The sequence below is a fragment of the Theropithecus gelada genome, chromosome 19, assembly GCF_003255815.1.
Source record: "Theropithecus gelada isolate Dixy chromosome 19, Tgel_1.0, whole genome shotgun sequence".
Classification (NCBI taxonomy): Eukaryota; Metazoa; Chordata; class Mammalia; order Primates; family Cercopithecidae; genus Theropithecus; species Theropithecus gelada.
Genome location: NC_037687.1, coordinates 20,935,475 through 20,949,534, shown reverse-complemented (window position 1 = coordinate 20,949,534; position 14,060 = coordinate 20,935,475). Strand labels below are relative to the sequence as shown.

Below are 14,060 nucleotides of genomic sequence, written 5' to 3'. Positions count from 1 at the left end.
TAGCCCCTTTGTTTTGGCCAATTGTCTCCGTTTGGAATGGCTGTATTTACCAAATGCCTTTACCTCCGTTGTATCTGGGAAGTAACTAACTTGCTTTTGATTATACAGGCTCATAGGTGGAAGGGACTTGCCTTGTCTTAGATAAGACTTTGGACTGTGGACCTTTGAGTTAGTGCTGAAATGAGTTAAGACTTTGGAGGACTGTTGGGAAGGCGTGATTGGTTTGGAAATGTGCAGACATGAGATTTGGAGGGGGCAGAGGCAGAATGATGTGGTTTGGCTCTGTCTCCACCCAAATCTGAACTTGAGTTATACTCCCATAAATCCCACATGTTGTGGGAGGGACTCAATGGGAGATAACTTGAACCATGGGGATAGTTTCCACCATACTATTCTCATGGTAGTAAGTCTAATAAGTTCTGATGGTTTTGTCAGGGGTTTCCACTTTTGCATCTTTTTCCTTTTCCTTGCCACCGCCATGTAAGAAGTGCATTTTGGCTCCCACCGTGATTGTGAGGCCTCCCCAGCCATGTGGAATTGTAAGTCCAGTTAAATTTCTTTTTCTTCCCAGTCTTGGATATGTCTTCATCAGCAGCATGAAAATGGACTAATATATACAAACAAAAATATTAGGGGTGCAGCATGAGTGTCAGGCAAGTAAATACAGAGAATTTGCATGGGGAGATTCAGAACTATAAGCCATAGATTGTATAGTAATCAGTTCAATACAAGGCAGACAGTATACATTTGGTTTCGGCATTTTTGAAGTTTTAAATTTTCTGGTAGTCACCTTGTTAAAATTATTTTTTTGTTCCAATATTGCTCTTTTCTTCTGAAAATAAGTACAAACTCATACACAAATACACTTAATTACTTCATAATTTTCTTTCAGCTAATGCTCATATTTAGACTAACCTATTTAACTGTATGTAAATCAAAACTAAAAGTCTGTATGTGTTTGCAGGCAGACAGGCCACATGTTCAAAGAGAAATATATAAGAAATTTAAAAAATACAAATTTATTCAGGACTCAAAAATGTATAGATTTATACAGGCATATATTTTTTATTAGTACCACAAAAATAGGCCTGTAATCAATAATAATTTAATTGTTATTTTAGAATAACTAAAAGTGTAGAACTGGATTGTTTGTAATACAAAAGATAAATGCTACAGGTGACAGATACCTCATTTACCCGGATGTGAGTATTATATATTGTATTCTTGTATCAAAATATACCATATATGCTTGGGCGCAGTGAGTCACACCTGTAATCCCAGCACTTTGGGGGGCCGAGGTAAGTGGATCACCTGAGGTCGTGAGTTCAAGACCAGCCTGACCAACATGGAGAAACATCATCTCTACTAAAAATGCAAAATTAGCCAGGCATGGTGGTACATGCCTGTAATTCCAGCGACTCGGGAGGCTGAGGCAGGAGAATTGCTTGAACCTGGGAGGTGGAGGTTGTGGTGAGCTGAGATCACACCATTTCACTACTGTTGTCTAGGCAACAAGAGCAAAACTCTGTCTCAAAAAAAAAAAAACTTATGTACCAAAAAAATTAAGAAAAATAAAGATAAATAATATAAAAGATAATAAAGATTTAACCTATAGAAACAATATTTTTAAACTTATTTGCAGTTTAAAGTCACTGTCAAAAGAGATCACTAGAGATATTATTCCATTATATTACCAAATACAATATTTTTACCAACTTTTACCTATACTGTTGAGTAAGGTGGACTAGGTTTAAGTTAGTGACATAACACTTTATTGAATGCACAATAGTATTTAACATGTTAAAAATATTGAATTGAAATATTAACTTCATACATAATCTAACATTATTAAATGTACCACATTTTATTATACAGAAGTACAGTTAGTAAAATGCAGTATCCATTTATTTATTTATTTATTTATTTATTTTGTTTTTGGAGATGGAGTCTCGCTGTGTTTCCCAGGCTGGAGTGCAGTGGCCGGATCTCAGCTCACTGCAAGCTCTGCCTCCCGGGTTCACGCCATTCTCCTGCCTCAGCCTCCCGAGTAGCTGGGACTACAGGTGCCCACCACCTCGCCCGGCTAGTTTTTTGTATTTTTTAGTAGAGACAGGGTTTCACCGTGTCAGCCAGGATGGTCTCGATCTCCTGACCTCGTGATCCACCCGTCTCGGCCTCCCAAAGTGCTGGGATTACAGGCTTGAGCCACCGCGCCCGGCCATCTACTTAGATTTTCATCATGCATCTTACATTTTAATGTCCTTACTCTTTCATGAAAAAGGCCATCAACAATGCCCACCTAGTAAATAAGACTCTCTCATATCTTTGATGCAGCAACAATTGATCACAGCCTTTTACATGTGAATCCAATAGCAATGAAGAGACAGCAGAAAATAATTTGAGAGTTGTATTATGGAATTAATCACTTTTCAGAAAATATAATTTTTTCAAGAAATGAAGTCTACTTTGAATGTAATTTTAACTCTGCAAAAACCTCTCCTTTTAAAGTTATATAAAATTTTTTTCTACTAACTTTAGTTTTATTTTCTGTACTTAACATTTTGATTTAGTGTAATATCTGAAATGCCAGTGACATATATTTCTATAGTGACTTCTCTAATATTTACAAAGACATAATTTTGGATTAAGTATGTTTTAACTTTTACTGGATCTGCAAAACTATATATTAGCATAACTCTCGGGTGTTTTCTAAGCTGTAGATTTTTAAAGTCTTTTTTCAAAGTTATTACATTTGCAGGGTTTTTTTCCCAATATAAATTCCCTGATGTTGAATGAAGTTTGAACTGCTTCAGAGTTTTCCTCTAGTACAAAATATATACAGTAAGATCTGTGATACAAGTAAAGGTACTACAACCCTCTTTACATTTGTAATGTTCATCTTCAAAATAAATATTATTCTTCACTATACAGGCTTATATTTTTTGAAAGATCCTTTGACAGTGATTGTACTTACAATGCTTTTATTAAGTACGAACTCTCTGATGTTGAGTAATATGTGAGCAGATATTAATGGCTTTCACAGTCTTCATATATGTACAGTTTTTCTCAGGTATAAATGTTTTCCTGTGCAATATAAGGTGTTAGTGTTGGTTAAAAGTTCTGCCACGTTGTTCACAAATGTAGTTTTCTCCAGTGTAAATTACCTACAATCCTGTCATGCTTACCTACAATCAAGTGTGACAACTATTTAGAGGTTTGTCACATTCTTCACATTTCTAGGATTTCTCACCACTATGATTTCTTTTATGTTTAGAAAATTTTGAAGTTTTCTCAAAAGTATTGTCAAATCTTTCTGGTTTGTAGAGCTTATCCACAGTATGAATTATCTTAGGTTTGTTAAAAATGGAGGACTTGTTAAAGGCTTTGCCATATTTTTCACACTCATAGGGTTTTTCTCCAGTATGAATTTCCTTATGTTTAGTAAGAGTTGAGTACTGGTTAAAGGCTTTTCCACAGTCTGCACATTTATATAGTTTCTCTCCAGTATGAATTTCCTTGCTTAGAAAAGTTTGAGGTGTTGTCAAAAGCACTGTCACCTTTTTCTGTTTTGTAGAGTTTCAATCCAGTATGAATTATTTTATGTCTGTGAAGAATTGAGCACTTCTTAAAAGACTTTCCCACATTCTTAACACTTGTAGGGTTTCTCTCCAGTATGGATTTTCTTATGTTTAGTAAGGTTTGATGATCAGTTAAAAGATTTGCCACATTCTTCATATTTGTAGGGTTTCTCTCCAGCATGAATTATCTTATTTGTAGTAAGGATTGAGGATCAGCTAAAAGCATTGCCGCATTTTTCACATTTGTAGTGTTTCTCTCCAATATGAATTACCTTATGTGTAGGAAGTTGTAAGGACTGGCTAAAGGCTTTGCCACGTTCTTCACATTTGAAGGGTTTCTCTTTAGTATGAATTAACTTATTCATAGTAAGATTTGAGGATTCATTAAATGTTTTGCCACATTTGTAGGGTTTCTCTCCAGCATGAATTCTCTGAGGTTTGTAAGAATTGAGGACCAGTTAAAGCCTTTGTCACATTTTTCACATTTGTAAGGCTTCTCTCCGGTATGAATTCTCCTGTGTGTAGTAAGGGTTAAGAAACAGTTAAATCCTGGCCGGGCGCAGTGGCTCAAGCCTGTAATCCCAGCACTTTGGGAGGCCAAGACCGGCGGATCACGAAGTCAGGAGATTGAGACTATCCTGGCTAACACGGTAAAACCCCGTCTCTACTAAAAAATACAAAAAACTAGCCAGGCGACGCGGCGGGCGCCTGTAGTCCCAGCTACTCGGGAGGCTGAGGCAGGAGAATGGCATAAACCCAGGAGGCAGAGGTTGCAGTGAGCTAAGATCCGGCCACTGCACTCCAGCCTGGGTGGCAGAGCGAGACTCTGCCTCAAAAAGAAAAGAAAAGAAAAGAAAAGAAACAGTTAAATCCTTTGCCACATTCTTTACATGTGTAGGGTTTCTCTCCAGCATGATTTTATGTATAGTAAGGGTTGAAGATTGGTTAAAAGCTTTGCCACATTCTTCATATTTGAAGGATTTCTCTTTAGTATGAGTTATCTTATGTTTAGTAAAGGTTGAGGACTTATTAAAAGCTTTGCCACATTCTTCACATTTGAAAGGTTTCTCTTCAGTATGAATTCTCTCTTATGTTTAGTAAGAGTTGAGGGCAGGTTAAAGCTTTTGCCACGTTCTTCACATTTGTAGGATTTCTCTTCAGTATGAATGATCTTACGTTTAGAAAGGGTTGAAGAAAGTTAAAGCCTTTGCCACATTCTTCACATTTATAGGGTTTCTCCCCAGTATGAATTATGTTTAGTAAGAGTTGAGAACCAGTTAAAGGCTTTGCCACATTCTTTACATTTGTAGTGTTTCTCTCCAGTATGAATTCTCTTATGTGTAGTAAAGTGTGAGGAGCAGTTAAAAGCATTGCCACATTGTTCACATTTGTAGGGTTTCTCTCCAGTATGAATTCTCTGATGTGAAGTGTGAGGAGCAGTTAAAAGCATTGCTACATTGTTCACATTAGTAGGGTTTCTCTCCAGTATGAATTCTCTTGTGTGTAGTAAGGTGTGAGGACCAGTGAAAGGCTTTGCCAGATCCTTCACATCTGTAGGGTTCCTCTCTTGTATAAATTATCTCATGTGTAGTAAGGGTTGAAGACTGCTTGAAAGCTTTGCCAAATTCTTCACGTTTGTAGGGTTTCCCTCCAGTATGAATTCCCCTGTGTCTAGTAAGGGGTGAGAACCAGTTAAAGACTTTGCCACATTCTTCACATTGGTAGGAATTCTCTCTAATAGAAAAATCTTCTATGTTGAGTTAGGTATAACAGCATACAAAATGATTTGTCACATTTTTTACATTTTAAAGTTTTCTTTCCAGTATGTCTTATTTCTATTTGAATTTGAAAATTTATGAATGATTTTCACATATTTAGGACATTGAAATATTTTGCTCTTGGTAGTTGTCAAACACTGGTTTAGTCCATCACAACCTTCTTTGTGCACATTACACTCATCTACACTCTTATGGCTTTTTGTTAATTGTAAATTCTCATGTCCACATTTTCCGTATCTTCTCAGTACCACTTTTTGGAAAGAATTTTTTATGTCTTGCTCTGGCCTAAGGTCTTGGGCAAAATGAGAACATATAACCAAAAGAAATAAAAACAAATTACTTCACTTACTAGACTCAGATGAATATAGTTTACAAATCTCACCTATAAAATTATACAAACTACAAACAAGATGGCAAAGCAAAATACCAAAAGCCCTAATTTCTTTGTAGACATATAACAAAAACACTAACCAAAATACATCTGAGGAAATTTTATAAATGAGTTAAGTTTGTAAAGTGCCCCAGGTGAGCACAATGCAAAGAGTGACATAGAAGAAAAAGAAAAATCTGTTAAGTTTACCTAACACAGCTCTTTCTGGTCCCCAATATAACATATTGCCTTTAGAAGAAAATTGCCAACTTTTGGCTTTTTTATAAAAGGAAAATACTGGTTCATACATCTTCATTACTTGCTTCTAGAGACCTTTTCAGACACTGGTTTCTGCCTATTATAATATATAGTGCTGAAAGAAATGGTGGCATACTTTGGAATGACAGTTTAAGTCTGCTGAAACTACAGTTAAATTTTAAAGCAGCAGAGAGATTGCAGTACCACAGATAGAAAGCAATTGTAGTAAGTGATTACTATTAAGAAGAAACACGAATAAATGCCTTTAACTAAAAAGTAAACACAAAATTACTGACAGGACACATTCTAAGGACATGTTTGAGAGTTTCCCAGAATCTCTAACCAAGACAATGGTTTTCAGACTATGCCAGGCCAAAGCTATCTTATAAAGACTGTGACAGGTAACATTTTTTAATGTCCAAATTTCAATCAAAGACTACAATGTATAAAAAATAGGGCAATATGGTACCACCAAAAATATTACAACATTTTCAGAAAAACATCATAAAAGAGATGTATACATTTATTTTAAAAAAGGAAAATAAATTGAATAATGCTCAGTGGGTGAAATAGAAACAATGAGAACCATAGAAAACCAAAAAAATGGGAACAAGAACAAAAATATTTAAAAATATCAAAAAAACAGAAACTGGATGTAAAAATACAACAAAGAATAGCTGAAAACTCTTGAAAGAGAAATTGATATAGAAATGAAGAAACTCAACACAAAAACTAAGACACAAAGATATATTTATAACAAACATATATAAAAGCACTATTTCAAAGTCACAGACAAGAAGAGAATCTTGGAAACTGCAAGATGAAAGTGATGTGTCATTTGCAAGCATAGTCTTATGAGATAGCCAGTAAACTGCCAACAAAACTTTTGCAGGCCAGAAGGGAACTGTGTAATATAGTCAAAGTCCTGAAAAATACAGCAATCAAGTAAGTATAATACCATCAGCACGTCTGTCCTGCCAAATAGACAAAAACCTTCAAAAAACCAAATTCTGAAAAAGCATATTGGCATTCCATACGTCCTACATATGCTAAAAGCAGCTGTTTCTACTGAAAATAACACGATTCAACAAAACAACAAATAATCATATTAAATACATTATTTTCTGGGAAAGATATGCACATATGCAAAAATTGAATTTCATAGCATTATAATGTGCAAAAAACATTTCCAATTATTCTCTAAAATTTGAAAGAGAAAATCACAGAAATCATTATATATACCTATTAATAAATATACCACATAAAAAGATACAATTAGCATTATCAATCAGGCCAGGCGCGGTGGCTCATGCCTGTAATCCCAGCACTTTGGGAGGCTGAGATGGGTGGGTCACGAGGTCAGAAGAATGAGACCATCCTGGCTAACACGGTGAAACCCTGTCTCTACTAAAAATACAAAAAAAATCAGCTGGGCGTGGTGGTGGTGGGTGCTTGTAGTCTCAGCTACTCGGGAGGCTGAGGCAGGAGAATGGTGTGAACCCAGGAGGCAGAGCTTGCCGTGAGCCGAGATCGTACCACTGCACTTCAGCCTGGGTGACAGAATAAGACTCCATCTAAAAAAAAAAAAAAACCAATATCAATCACAAGTTTAAGGGCAGATGTAATGAGAAAAAATTTTTTTTTGCATGCAACTGAATTTCCTTTTTTACCAGAATTATTTCTATTATTGTATCTTTTAGAGGTTTTATGTAATTCCTAAGGTACCACAAAGAACATGTCAGTGTAGATACACAAAGCAAAATAAGAGGAACTAAAAGCGTATCAATATAAAAATAAACAAGATGACCAGGTGCAGTGGCTCATGCCTGTAATCCCACCATTTTGGGAGACCAAGGCAGACAGATCACTTGAGGTCAGGAGTTCAAGACCAGCGTGACCAACATGGGGAAACCCCGTCTCCACTAAAAATACAAAAATTAGCTGGGTGTGCTGTCGGGTGCCTGTAATCCCAGCTACTTGGGACGCTGATGCAGGAGAATCACTTGCACCTGGGAGGCAGAGGTTGCAGTGAACCAAGATCATGCCATTGCACTCCAGGCTGGGCAACAAGAGCAAGACTCCATCTCAAAAAAAAATTAAAAATTAAAAAGACACAAAAAACAGAAAAAGAGAAAATGAGGGACAAAGATAAAATAATGAAATAAAACAATATAGTAACATCAGCATGTCTTTCTGCTTTAAAAATTACACATAATTTTCTAATAAAGAGACTTTCAATAAAGGGATTTATTTTAAAAATTTAAAAAGTGATATCCAACTTACCTTTATACAAGGGTAATCTGAGATCTAGTGATTAAAGAAAGACTAAAACTGACAAGATAGATGTAGAAATTGCATGCAAATATTAATCAAATGAGAGCAAAAGAGGTCCAAGTGTATTACACAAGCTACATCTTAAATCAAAAATGGTCATATTTTATAAAATGCACTTTAAGTTAAAACTGCAAGAAGACCAAGAAGGACATTAAACAATAATATATTTATTTACTGGGAACCTACAACAAATTTACGTGTGTGTGTGTGTGTGTGTGTGTGTGTGTGTGTATCTCACACGAAGTTTCCAAATATATAAAGCAAATATTTGACAGAATGGAAGAAACACTTAGATACCAGTAAAAGTATAGTAAGACATTTTGATGCTCCACTTTCTGTATAAAAATAAAACAAAACAGCATGTTAGTAAGTGAAGAGAAGACTTGAAAGCAGTGTAAAACCATTATTTCTAAGAGAGGTATAGAGAAGACTCCTCAACAATATCAGGATACACAACCTTCTCAATAGCTCATACAACATTCTCCTTGATAGACCACCTGTTAGACAAAAAAAATTTACAAATTTGTTGAAACTGAAATTTTATGGATTCTATGACCAAAATAAAATGAGTATAGAGAAAAATTAAAAATTTACATATATGGAAATTAAACAACACACTCTTCAGTATACTCCTGTTCAAAGGTTGAAATGATTAATATTTTGAGGATATCCATACTGCTTAATGTAATCTACAGATTTAATGTTATATTTTTTCTAATTTTTATTGCATTTTTGAAGAAATAGAAACAGCAGCCCCAAAAGTATATAAAATCTCAAGAGACAATGAAGTTCAAAACAATATTTTAAAAAAAAATACCATGTGAAAAACATTACAGTTCCTGATTTCAAAGCACATTATAAAGCTAAAGAATTAAAACAATTTGGGATGAGAATAATGGCTAAAAAGTGGACTAATAAAATGGAATGTTGCATGTATATAAACTTTCACATATATAGTCACATAAAGAGTTATTTGTATACCCATTACTATTGCGGCATTGTTACTGAAAGCCAGTAGGTAGAGCAATGAAAATTTCTGTCATCAAATCATTCAGTAGATATAATTTGAAATATAAAAATACTGAAATATAAGCCAGGATTTTAAAGAGAGGAAATATTCTAACAACTATAAATATAAAGCTTGATGATATTATGCAAAATGAAATGAGCCAGCCACAAAAAGACAGAGGTTGTATGAGATATATGAATCAGTTATACTCTTTTTTTTCTTTATTATACTTTAAGTTCTAGGGTACATGTGCACAACATGCGGGTTTGTTACATATGTATACATGTGCCATGTTGTTGTGCTGCACCCCAGTTGTACTCTTAAAAATAAAACAAACAGTGGTGTTTGCAAAGTGCCAGGAAATCAGAAAAATTGGTCGTTGTTTAATTTATATTGAAATTTAGCTTTGCAAAATAAAAACATTCTAGGGGTATGTTGCATAACATTGTCAATATAATTAATATGTCTAAACAAAATATTTAAAAATATTTGAAATTTTATGTGTTTTTTTGACAAGTAAAAATAAACAATAATACCTTAAAAGATACAGATAGTTTTAGTATTATTTTCAAATCCAAAAGCATCTCTTCCACACAAAAGTAATATAGATTCACAATAGATATTGAAATTAGGAGAATTTGTATGATTGCTCACCTAGACAAGATTGAACAACCGTTCACAACAAACCTACAAAACAAATATACAAATCATAAAAAATACAGAAATAATATTTATGCAGGCAGACAAGCATAGAGGTAATTATATTGGCAGAAGACATGTGGCTGATTCACATTTGATTTTGCTTGACACTATCTTAAATTTTACAGAGTCAAACACTGTCATATACAATTATAATATCAACTAAAACATCAACACACAAGTAACTGGAGTGAAGGAGCATGCCCTAAAATACATAACATACAAAAAATTGCAAAACAAAATTAAAATATGGATCACAAAACTTATCAGACACCATCAAGTAGACTGATATATTCATGAAAGACATCTTAGATGAACAATATAGGGGAAAAAGTAATACAAAGGTTACTTGAAGCCAAAAAAGGCTGACGACTGCCCCAATGTTTATGTAATAAAAAAATTCTAACCAATAATACTTAATTCAAAATTATTTTACTTCAAAAACAAGATAAAAATAAAGACTTTCCAAAATAAAAATTCAAGGTGTTCATTAACATTAGCACAGTCCTAAGAAAAATTGTTACATGGTGGCCAGGCACAGTGGCTCATGCCTGTAATTCCACAGCTTTAGGAAGTCAACACAATCAGATCACTTGAGACCAGTAGTTCAAGATCTGCCTGAGAAACATAGTGAGACTCTGCATATAAACACACAGAAATGCTAAAATGAGTCCATTATGTTGAAAAATAAAAATGATGCTGAATGGCATCATGAAACCATATATAAATATAAAGCTATCTATTAAATGTAAATATGCAGACACATATAGAAATTTTTCCTATCATAATGATGCTATATAAAATCCTTAAAGTTCTTCTAGATATAAAAAACAAGATATAAATCTCCACAAATCGGTTAATAGACACACAATGTAAGATACGATCTGTAATATCAACAAACTGGAAAATAGAACAGTATAGGTTTTGTATTTAACTGAAGGTGTATGAGATTAAAATATATTGTTTTAACTTTAAGATATTTACTGTAATCTCCATTTTTCAACATGGTTACATTAGATGTCAAGATGATTACATTATATTTATGGATAGTATGCAAAACAAAATGAAAAAATAATTGAAGCATGTCACAACAAAATTAAAAATTAAGGCAGTGAAACAGGAAATGAGAAACAAACACATAAAACAGTAAAAATGAGGTGGTTTCTGCAGACTTACTCTTTCCCCAAGCCCACTCTGAGGAATCTAGACACTTTAGATGGGTGGAATTCTTCCCAGTGAAGCACACTCTTTCCACCAAGAGGCGCCAGAGTGCTTTGTTAAGTGGTTCCCTGATCTCATGCATCCTGAGAGGGAGAGACCTCCCAAGAGACATCATCAGACAACATATACAGGAGTGTGCCCATTGTCATCAGGCCGGTGCTTCTCTGCAACAAAAATTCCAGAGGAAAAAGCAGATGACTAGTCATCTCTGCTGTTTTGCAGCCTCCAGTGATGACATCTCCAGGTGTGGGATGGACCCAGGCTAATATGGTCTGGAGCAAACCCCAAGCAAATTGCAGAAGCCCTACAGAAGAGGGCCCTGACTGTTAAAAGAAAAACAAACAAACAGAAAGCAATAACAACAACAGCATCAACAAAAAAGTTCCCAAAAAACCTTATCCAAATTTTGACATTCTCAAAGACTAGGTATACTCACAAAGATGAGAAAGAATCCACAAAAGAATACTGAAGACTTAAAAAGTCAGAATGCCTCTTCTTCTCCAAATGATTGCAACACCTCTCCAGCAATGAAACAGAACTGGGCAGAAGCTGAGATAGATGAATTAACAGGAGTAGGCTTTAGAAGGTGGGTAACAATGAACTTTGCTGAGCTAAGAGAGCATGTTCTAACCCAATGAAAAGATGCTAAGAACCATGAAAAACATTACAGGAACTGTTAACCTGAATAACCAGTTCAGAGGGAACATAAATGAACTGAACTGTGTTTTTTGATTTCTCAATAATTGAGTAGACCAAGCAGAGGAAAGAATTTCAGAACTTGAAGACCATCTTGCTGTAATGAGATATGCAGACAAGATTTAAGTAAAAAGAATAAAAAGAAATGAAAAAATCTCTGAGAACTATGTGATTATGTAAAAAGACAACCTACCTCTGACTGGGATAACTTAAAGAGATGGAGAGAATGGAACCAAGTTGAAAAATATACTTCAGGTTATCATCCAAAAGAACTTTTCTAACCTAACAAGAGAGTACAACATTTAAATTCAGAAAGTCCAGAGAGCCCAGTAAGATATTCCATGAGAAAAACAATCCCAAGACATGGAATCATCAGATTCTTCAAGGTTGAAATTCAGGAGGATAGGAAGAATCAATATTGTGAAAATGGCCACACTGCCCAAGGTAATTTATAGATTCAGTGCCATCCCCATTAAGCTACCAATGGCTTTCTTCACAGAATTGGAAAAAACTACTTTAAAGTTCATATGGAACCAAAAAAGACCCTGCATTGCCAAAACAATCCTAAGCCAAAAGAACAAAGCTGGAGACCTCATGCTACCTGACTTCAAACTATACTACAATGCTACAGTAACCAAAACAGCATGATACTGGTACCAAAACAGAGATATAGACCAATGGAACAGAACAGAGCCCTCAGAAATAATACCACACATCTACAGCCATCTGATCTTTGACAAACCTGACAAAAGCAAGAAATGGGGAAAGGATTCCCTATTTAATAAATGGTGCTGGGAAAATTGGCTAGCCATAAGTAGAAAGCTGAAACTGGATCCTTTCCTTACTTCTTATATGAAAATTAATTCAAGATGGATTAGAGACTTAAATGTTACACCTAAAATCATAAAAACCCTAGAAGAAAACCTAGGTAATACCATTCAGGATATAGGCATGGGCAAGGACTTCATGTCTAAAACACCAAAAGCAATGGCAACAAAAGCCAAAATTGAAAAATGGGATCTAACTAAGCTAAAGAGCTTCTGCACAGCAAAAGAATCCACCATCAGAGTGAACAGGCAACCTACAGAATGGGAGAAAATTTTTGCAGTCTACTCATCTGACAAAGGGCTAATATCCAGAACCTACAAATAACTCAAACAAATTTACGAGAAAAATATAAACAACCCCATCAAAAAGTGGGCAAAGGATATGAACAGACACTTCTCAAAAGAAGACATTCATACAGCCAACAGACACATGAAAAAATGTTCATCATCACTCACCATCAGAGAAACGCAAATCAAAACCACAATGAGATACCATCTCACACCAGTTAGAATGGCAATCATTAACAAATCAGGAAACAACAGGTACTGGAGAGGATGTGGAGAAATAGAAACACTTTTACACTGTTGATGGGACTGTAAATTAGTTCAACCATTGTGGAAAACAGTGTGGCAATTCCTCAAGGATCTAGAACTAGAAATACCATTTGACCCAGCAATCCCATTACTGGGTATATACCCAAAGGATTATAAATCATGCTGCTATAAAGACACATGCACACGTATGTTTATTGCAGCACTATTCACAATAGCAAAGACTTGGAATCAACCCAAATGTCCATCAGTGACAGACTGGATTAAGAAAATGTGGCACATATACACCATGGAATACTATGCAGCCATAAAAAAGGATGAGTTCGTGTCCTTTGTTGGGACATGGATGCAGCTGGAAACCATCCTTCTCAGCAAACTATCACAAGAACAGAAAACCAAACACCACTCATAGGTGGGAATTGAATAATGAGATCACGGCCGGGCGCGGTGGCTCAAGCCTGTAATCCCAGCACTTTGGGAGGCCGAGACAGGCGGATCACGAGGTCAGGAGATCGAGACCATCCTGGCTAACATGGTGAAACCCCGTCTCTACTAAAAATACAAAAAACTAGCCGGGCGTGGTGGCGGGCGCCTGTAGTCCCAGCTACTCCGAGGCTGAGGCAGGAGAATGGCGTGAACCTGGGAGGCGGAGCTTGCAGTGAGCCGAGATCGCGCCACTGCACTCCAGCCTGGGTGACACAGCGCGAGACTCCGTCTCAAAAAAAAAAAAAAAAAAAA

The 14,060-nt window shown here is 35.5% G+C and overlaps 1 pseudogene; it reads right to left on the bottom strand.

The window, feature by feature from the left end:
• The window catches only part of LOC112611883, a 272,327-nt pseudogene that overhangs the window by 162,690 nt on the left and 95,577 nt on the right, over window positions 1-14,060 (bottom strand).